Source organism: Primulina tabacum, chromosome 13 (assembly GCF_025594145.1).
Source record: "Primulina tabacum isolate GXHZ01 chromosome 13, ASM2559414v2, whole genome shotgun sequence".
Taxonomy (NCBI): Eukaryota; Viridiplantae; Streptophyta; class Magnoliopsida; order Lamiales; family Gesneriaceae; genus Primulina; species Primulina tabacum.
The window spans coordinates 10,259,407-10,269,259 of NC_134562.1; positions in this window are offsets into that span (position 1 = coordinate 10,259,407).

Sequence of the window (9,853 nt, forward strand, 5' to 3'; positions counted from 1 at the left end):
TCATTTTCTACCGCTCGAACGCGGAACATTCTATCCAAAACAAAAAACCCAGAACCAGTGACGCTCGGGCGGTCATTTCTTACCGCTCGGGCGCCGCCCTGCGCACAGCCTCATCAAAGATCGCTCCACAAACGTCTCTGCCCTTCATAATTTGAAAAGGTGGTAAACATGGAAGTTGTAGCCCTATGTCTTGGCTTGAATCTCCAACTGTTTTCACGTCATTTGGAGGTCTGAGTAAAACGTTATACTTATTCTCCCAACATGTGTTAGTGAAGGAATGGCGATACACACAACACACTTCGTGTAATAGCCAAGTTTGGTGAACGCATCGTTGCGGTTTAATTCATGGTAATTCGTATGTTGAGCCAATTGGTATGAGGCCAATTGGAGTGGTTAGATAAGATATAGAGGTGCAACTTTCTTGTTGGGAGTGTTGCCGGATTATGAGGAGAAGCGACGTTGAGATTCGATTTTAGTTGCAAGAGTATATTGTTGGCTTCAGGTGACACCGCACCCGCGCCAGGTAAGGCACCGCACCTGCGGTGTTTGGGCAAAGACCAGAGCGCACCCGCGGTAAGAACTGAGCGCACCCACGGTCGTTCCTTAAGGATTTTTGTATGTTGTCCAGTACACTCAGCGCACCCATGGTGATGAAGTTAGCGCACCCGCGGTGCATGTACAGTAAAAGCGTGTTCTCGGTTTTAAGTGGTTAAATACATGAGTTGGTTCACTTTTCCCTCATTTCTCTCCACTCTTCTCGGTTTGCAGCTCAAGGAGGAAGTTAGGGTTCTCAATTTCCTTCTTTCATTTTCTTTGATCCTTTGATTCAAACTTCTTGTTGGGTTGTTGAAGTGAGAACAAGGTTCTTTTGGGTTCAAGGAGCCAAGGTAAGCTTTTGGTTTAGTTATTCTTTGGATTTTGGTGTTGGGGAGAAATCATGGGTTTGTTGATTTTGTTGGTTTTATGGATTTATTGGTCCGTTTGTGATTATTGAGATGTTGATGGTTCATTACATGATTTATTGTTGTAGGAATTGTACCAAGAGAATAGAATCAAGTGATCCAAGTGTAGTAAGTGGAATTCATTTCCTTGTGCTCACATGATAATATATGTATTGTGTTCCAATGTTTTAACATGTTATTCTCTTCCATTTGATTCATATTATGTATAGATATACCATGTTGTATATGAGAGGCTTTATGTGTCTCAATTGTGAAAATGGAATACAAAACAGAAGAGTATTCAAAGTGTTTGGTTTAATGCCAAAGAGAGAGTTCAAATGATTTATTTGATTGATAAAGAGATAGTCAGAGATTGCATGCAATGAGTTGATCAACGACCATATGCTTATATCCCAACAGAGTAATCGATTTATATAGATGGGATATAGGTATAGAGACAGAGATACTATTGAAATATCAATCCACCAGAGAAAAGAGAAATACCATCGTTATTGTTATTTATGCTATGATATTTATGTTTCAGAGTTGATGGTATTTAATGATTTCAAAGCCATGTTTTACAGAGTATGATATGCACAGATTGCTATGTAAGAGTTCCACTTGCTGAGTTTTATACTCATTCCAGTTATTCATGTGATGCAGATAAGAGGACGGGCCAGGACGTTGATTGGAGCCGAGGTCATATGCATAGAAGATGGAAGGAAGAAGATATTTTGCTAGTATTTTGACATGATCAAAAATAATATTTTGTATTTTGATAAAACACTTGATTGATCATGTATATGTTTTTGATTGTAAATGTTTTATGTCAAGAGAATTTTAAATCCTTCCTCCTTTCAAGTAAAATTTTTAGTATTCCGCTGTTATTTTATAAAATCGGTCATAAGTGTTACATTTAGTTTATTGTACCGACCCATTACAGGCCCAGTGGACCACCCATACGGCCCACTGCCCCGATCGACCCAAAGCTATCCCGATCTTGGGCTCTGCTTATGGGCCTTGGCCCATCTATGGAACTCTTCCCTCACGGGCTTTCCATAGGCGTCGTACGGGTTACTCATAGAACTCCTCCAGCTCATGAACTGGAGTCTGTGCCTTCCCAGGATTGAACCTAAGACCACATGGATATATAGGTACTTAGCACAATCCTGGTACCAATTGAGCTACTTACCAGGATTGTGCTAAGTACCTATATATCCATGTGGTTTTAGGTTCGATCCTGGGAAGGCACAGACTCCAGTTCATGGGCTGGAGGAGTTCTATGAGTAACCCGTACGACGCCTATGGAAAGCACGTGAGGGAAGAGTTCCATAGATGGGCCAAGGCCCATAGGGCAGAGCCCAAGATCGGGATAGCTTTGGATCGATCGGGGCAGTGGGCCGTATGGGCGGTCCACTGGGCCAGTAATGGGTCGTTACAATAAAAGCTCAATTTGTACCAGGACTGTGCTAAGTACCTATATATCAATGTGGTCTTAGGTTCGATCCTGGGGAGGTACAAACTCCAGTGCATGGGCTGGAGTAGCTTATGAGTAACGATGCCTATGGAAAGCCCGTGAGAAAAGAGTCTAGAGTTCCAGAGAGAGCCCATAGTCAGAGCCCAAGATCGGGATAGCCTTGGGTCATTACAATAAAAGGCGTCTTTTATTGTAACGACCCATTACAGGCCCAGTGGACCGCCCATACGGCCCACTGCCCCGATCGACCCAAGGCTATCCCGATCTTGGGCTCTGCTCTATGGGCCTTGGCCCATCTATGGAACTCTTCCCTCACGGGCTTTCCATAGGCGTCGTACGGGTTACTCATAGAACTCCTCCAGCCCTTGAACTGGAGTCTATGCCTTACCAGGATCGAACCTAAGACCACATGGATTGTGCTAAGTACCTATATATCCATGTGGTCTTAGGTTCGATCCTGGGAAGGCACATACTCCAGTTCATGGGCTGGAGGAGTTCTATGAGTAACCCGTACGACGCCTATGGAAAGCCCGTGAGGGAAGAGTTCCATAGATGGGCCAAGGCCCATAGAGCAGAGTCCAAGATCGGGATAGCCTTGGGTCGATCAGGGCAGTGGGCCGTATGGGCGGTCCACTAGGCCTGTAATGGGTCGTTACACAAGTAAAGTTTAAATGATCTCAAATATATTTGAGATATATAAATAAAAGTCCATGGGGTTTGTAATTGTTACAAACCCCAATACCCAATAGGAAAGCATGCAAGGGAGGTGTAGGGTTGCAGTCAACTTTTTCATTAAACAATGCTTGGCATGCTCATGCACTTTATCACTTTTTCAAGCACCTAGAAAAGTCATCCTTCTCTCCTCCCATCTCACCTTGGCCGAAATATTGAAGCACAATTCTCCTTCATTTTGCTTCTTCAATTGTTGAAGATTGCACTCTCTTCTCAAAAGAAAAATCCTCTAATTTTTCTAATGAAAAATTAGAGGGGATCTTCCTTGTTGGTGGTGGACTTAATTTTTGAGCAAGTACTCATTGGAATGCTTGTAGAGGGTCAACCTTACAAGAGCTAAGTTGTTTACAACTTAGTTGGAGCCATCATCAATCTTTTGAGATTGACAGGTAAAATCTTAAAACACCATATGAATGTCATTTTGTGTTTTATTGTATTTTCTACACACTATAGTTTAGGGTGCTCGATTTTCTTGCTAGAAAAATATTTTTAAAACTTTCGTTGCGCAAGAGGGCACCTTAATCGATCCCCTTTCAAGTGGTATCATGAGCTATAATTAATATTTTGTTTAGCATATACATGATATTATATTGAGGTCAATTTCTAACCGCATGAGATAATTTTTTGCAACAAAAATCAAGGTCGGTTTGTGGCGGTTTTTGGGTAGCAAGTTGCTGCCCCTTTCGCGCAGCTAGGGCTGCCTCTCAAGCTGCCCGAGAGGCTGCCCAAAACAGACAGCAAGGGCAGCCCCTATCATTTTTAATAAAAAAATATTTTTTGCATGTTGGCTGGAATCCGGCGACCGCGATGACGACTAGGGTTTCCAAAAGTATTTTGGAATATCAATGTGTCATGTGCCTTGAAGTTGTTGGGCCATTAAATGGTTAACATATTTTGTGAAATTTAAATGGGCCAAAATATTTTTGATGAAAAATGATTTTTTTGTGCCCTTAAGTTTAAATCTACAAAAGTCGTACATATTTTCTCATAAATAAATAATTGAAGTTGGAATTTAATTATTTATAGTAAATAGTGATTTACAAGAAATTCGGTTATAAATAAATTTACTAGAAATTAACCAAAGGAGTTTGTATACTTTGTTGATTTAGTTTATAATCGTGGTTGTTACTGATTGAATCAAGATATATAATATTGGATCAATTGATAATTGTGATAATTAATTGATGGTGTATGATATGTGATATTATGCATGAAGGATGATCAAAAGCCCAAGCCCAATTTGCTAGGTGTTTGCTAGGATATTTTGTGTTGAATGATTGTAATAATTATCAATTTATAAAGTGGACTTGGTTTATGGCACGTTCCCACCCCATGAGATGTATCCCTATTTGCCATGGATATTTATTTGTAAATATTAGTACAGTGGAAGATCAAGATTGGAAGATGGTAGCCTTGATGAGTATGAAGATCGAAGAAATATAAATATTGGAGGCTTATGTAAAAATTGCATTTGCATCCCATGTATTTCCCTAGGATTGGACCTAGGCCCGTGTTTAGCTCACACGAGCCATTAGTTTTGGGGCAATTGATCATTCTTTAGTTTACTATTTATAAAATATGCATGATATGTTATAAATAATAAGTATGCACGTTACTATTATGATAATAACAAAGTTGCATGAATCCGGCAAACATACGATCAAACACGGCGAGCTTTTAAATAAAATTAATGATGAGACCTTTCAAAATTAAAAAACCTCATTTTAAATAAGATTCAAAATTAATATCAAGCCAGAAAAGGGGAATTATAAAGGTGTTTATAATTTCCATGTCTTCCATCGACAATGGGTGCATGATGAACGCTACCCGTGTTCGGGGCTAGGCTCATATTATTGGGGGGATCCAGGACACCGGAAAGCTGTGACATCTATTGACATGATGATGTGAACTACGTGGATTTCCCATGATTTCGGCTTATATTATTGAGGGAACTTATGGCGACCGTCCATTAAGGTTCAACATCGATGGGTAAAGCTTGACACGTAAAGATGAACGACGTCATATTATTGGGTCCTAGTCAAACGTGAGACAAAAGTTTACGTAGAGGGTTGCAAGGAGATGCAATTGAAACTATCTTTTAGAAATTATGATTGGCTGATATTATTCGGGATCATAATTTGTTAATTGGACCTTACGTACTTACTGAGGAAAGGAGTTTCCGTTTTCACTAGAGGGCACTGAAAATTGTCAAAACAATGGAAGCGAAAATTTATGAAGTTAAAGTCCATACTTTATATCTTAATAAATATTTTAAAATAGTCATTAACATTTATCTGTTTTATTTTTCAGTACAAATTTGACAATGTCTTCGATTCGCAATATGTTATCTGCTATACTCAAAAAACACGTTTATCTTAATTGGCTAAGAAACCTGAAAATCGTCTTGAATTCGGAATGGATAGCATATACACTGACTGAGTCGCCCCTGTTGAGGCTCCGACTGGCTGCACTCCTGAGGAATTGCAGACTTACAAGGATTGGTGTGACCATGACTTGAAAGCCAAGTGTTATAAGCAGGCTTCTATGAATGATGAGCTGCAGAGGAATTTTGAGGATGCAAAGAGTGCTGCTGACATTCATTTGCATTTCAAGGAGCTCTTTGATGAGCAGACTCGACCTCTTAGGCGTGCTACCGTCAAGGAGCTAATCACTTTACGCATGCGAGATGGGGCTTCGGTCCATGAGCATGGCCTAAAGATGATTGGGCTCGTGGATAAGCTTGTTGGCATGGATCATATGTTGCCTTCGGAGTTGACCACTGACGTGTTGCCCTTATCCGCTGCCTAGCTCATTTGATCCTTTTGTGGTGAATTTCAATGAACAAGCTGGAGCCTACCCTTGAGGAGTTGGTGAATATGCTTGTTACCTTTGAGTCCACTATCAAAAAAGAGAAGCCGGTTCTTTATGTGGGTTCTTCATCTGGTGCGAAGACTGGTACACATGGGAAGGGAAATAAGCATTTTTTCCAACGTCCCAAGAAGAATGTGCCCTTGAAGCGGCAAGCTCCGAATCCCGTTGTGGCAGCCACACCAGTTAAGGCTGACAAGACTGCTGACATCCGTCATCACTGCAAGAAGCCTGGACATTGGAGGCGTAACTGCAGAGAATATCTTGCCCAGAAGGGTTCTGGAACGGTATGTTCTATATTGAAGTAAACATTTCAATTAACTCTACTTCTTGGGTATTGGATATCGACTATGGATCACATCTCTATAATGATTTGTAGGTGATGGGAAGAAGTAGAAGACTTAGGGAAGGTGAGACCTTCTTGAGGATGGGAAATGGAGCAAGAGTTGCTGCCAAGGCCGTATGAGATGTTTACTTATTGTTGAACGATGATTTTAAGTTAATTTTGAGAGATGTTTTGTTTGTACCTGATTTGGTGAAAAACATTGTTTCCATTTCTATGCTATATAAAGATGGATATTTTTGTTTATTTAGCAAATGTGTTTGCAACATTTACAAGAATGAATGTTTAATTGGTATTGGAGAACTTGAAAACGATCTCTACAACATAAAATTGAAATATATTCCACTAAACAATGTCCAAGCAATACTAACAACAAACAAACGAAAACAAGATACTCTAAATTCGGCACAATTATGGCATGCTCGATTAGGACATATTTGCCTAAGAAGGATGAACAAGCTAGTGGGAGTAGGCATGTTTGATATGTCTGATATTAATTCTTTCACGACTTGTGAATCCTGTCTAAAAGGAAAGATGACCAAAATTCCCTTTAAGGGCCATGTGGAGCGAGACAAAGGATTATTGGATTTTATCCATATCGATGTATGCGATCCGCTTAGCATCAGCACTAAGCATGGACATGCCTACTTCATCACCTTTACCAATGACTTTTCGAGGTATGGGTATGTGTATTTGATGAAATACATGTCTAAAGCCTTTGAAAGGTTCAAAGAATTCAGAAATGAAGTAGAGAAACAGTTGGGACGAAGCATCAAGGCACTTCGATCGGATCAAGGTGGTGAGTACTTGAGTGCCGAGTTCCAAGAGTATCTTAGGGAGAATGGGATTCTCTCGCAGTGTACTCCTCCTGCTACACCATAGTTGAATGGTGTTTCAGAGCGTCGTAACCGGACTTTGATGGACATGGTTCGGTCTATGATGGGGTTCACGGAGTTGCCGTCATCTTTTTGGGGATATGCGCTTGAGACAGCGGCACTGTTGTTGAACAATGTACATTCAAAGGCAGTTGATAAGACACCATATGAGATATGGATGGGTAAGCCTCCCAAATATTCTTATCTTAGAATATGGGGGTTTCCCTACTTATGTGAAGCAGGCAGTGAGAGTAAATTGGATAGTAAATCCATTTTATGTTACTTTGTGGGATATCCAAGGAATTCAGTTGGATATTATTTCTATCATCCCCAAGAAACAAAGGTGTTTGTTTCTAGGAATGCAACTTTTTTGGAAAAAGAATTTCTATTGGATAGAAAAGGGGAGATGATAGAACTCGAAGAAGTTCGAGAGACACCCACAATTATAGAACCCACACCTGAAGAGCCCAGAGAGGAGATACAAGCTCCTAGAAGATCCGAGAGAGTCTCGAGACCACCTATGAGGTATGGTCTGCTTCTTGAAGAGGGCCTTGATGAGCCTAACCATGGATGTGATTCATTGACTTTCAAGGAAGCATTATCTGATGCCGATTCATCCAAATGTCTTGAATCTATGGAATCTGAGATGAATTACATGCATTCGAACCAAGTGTAGAATCTTGTGGATCCACCAGAGGGAACTGTTCCCATAGGGTGTAAATGGATTTAAAAGAGGAAACTTGGGGCGGATGGGAAGGTGTTGACCTTCAAGGCGCGATTGGTAGTAAAGGATATACTCAAAGACAAGGAGTTGACTTTGAGGAAACCTTTTCTTCAATTGCAATGTTCAAGTCTATAAAGATATTGATAGACATAGCTGCATGGTATGACTATGAGATATGGCAGATGTATGTCAAGACAGCCTTTCTTAATGGGAATATTAAGGAAGAGATTTACATGTCTCAACCTGAAGGGTTTACATCTTTCGAAAGTGAGCATATGGTATGCAAACTTCAGAAATCTATTTATGGTCTAAAGCAAGCATCAAGGAGTTGGAACCTCATATTCGATAGTACAATCAAAGAGTTTGGTTTTACTAAGAATCCCGATGAACCCTGTGTGTATAAGAAGGTCAGTGGGAGTGCTGTGACATTCTTAGTACTTTATGTTGATGACATTCTACTCATTAAGAATGATGTAGGGATGTTGCAATCAACTAAAATATGGTTAGCGAGTAAGTTCTTGATGCAGGACTTGGGTGAAGCATCTTTTGTATTGGGAATACAGATCTATAGAGATAGATCAAGAAAATTGCTTGGTCTCACCCAGTCTACGTACATTGATACCATCGTGAAGCGGTTATCAATGGATGAGTCCCAGAGAGGACATCTACCAATGTTTCATGGCGTGTCCCTATCCAAGTCTATGTCTCCCAAGACTGATGCAGAGATAGCGGCGATGACAAGCATTCCTTATGCATCTGCAATTGGTAGCTTCATGTATGGGATAATACCTACACGTCCTGACGTGGCTTTCGCACTAAGTGTAGTGAGTAGATATCAATCGAACCCTGGTCTTCCACATTGGAAAGCTGTGAAAGACATCATCATGTATTTGAGCAAGACCAATAAGTTGTTCTTGGTCTATGTGGGTGGAAAACTGAAATTGGAAGGCTATACCGACTCTAGCTTCAAAGCGATATCGATGACTCGAAGTCAACCTCTGGGTTCGTATTCATGCTCAATGGTGCTGCTGTCTCTTGGAAGAGTTCAAAGCAAGATAGTACTGCGGATTCCACCACTGAGGCAGAATACATTGCTGCATCAGCTGCAGCAAAGGAGGCTGTTTGGATAAGGAATTTTGCCCAGGATTTGGGCGTTATTCCTAATGGAGTTGCTCCTGTCCCGGTGTTTTGTTACAACACGGGAGATATGGCTCAAGCAAAGGAGCCAATGTCTCATCAAAAATCCAAACATGTATTGAGAAAGTACCACATCCTTCGAGAGATTGTGGAAAGACGAGAAGTGTCGATTGACAAAGTTGGCTCCACAGATAATGTTGCTGATCCACTAACTAAGCCTTTACCTAGACCATTATTCGAGAAGCATCGCGAATCGTTTGGTTTGAAGCATATGGGTAGTTGGCTCTAGAACAAGTGGAAGATTGTTAGAGTAGGTGCACGTCGAGCCAAGTGTTGGCCGAGGGTTCCCAATGAAACTCTATGTATAAACGATTTTTATTTTAATAATATTTGAAATTATATTTTGGCCATCTTTATCTGTATACCCATGCTAGTTGCATAGACAAAGTCCTTGAATATACAAATAGTAGAAAGAATATGAGATGCTCATATGATGAGTATCATGAAACTCATATTTGAAATACTGTATATTCTAAATGGTTCCTAGTCGATTCAGCCGACGCTAAGAAAGATATAGGCCGCTCGAGTTTGAGACTAGTATCTGTGATGTGAGTACGATGTTTCATAGGTAGGGGACATTATGATGTCCGAGCATGCAGATAGGTGCTTCTTGTAGAGTGCACTGAGCAACCATCCATAAAGGACTTTCCAAGTGGTTCTCACTTATCGAGTGGAAACGTCCTAGTTTATGGTTGT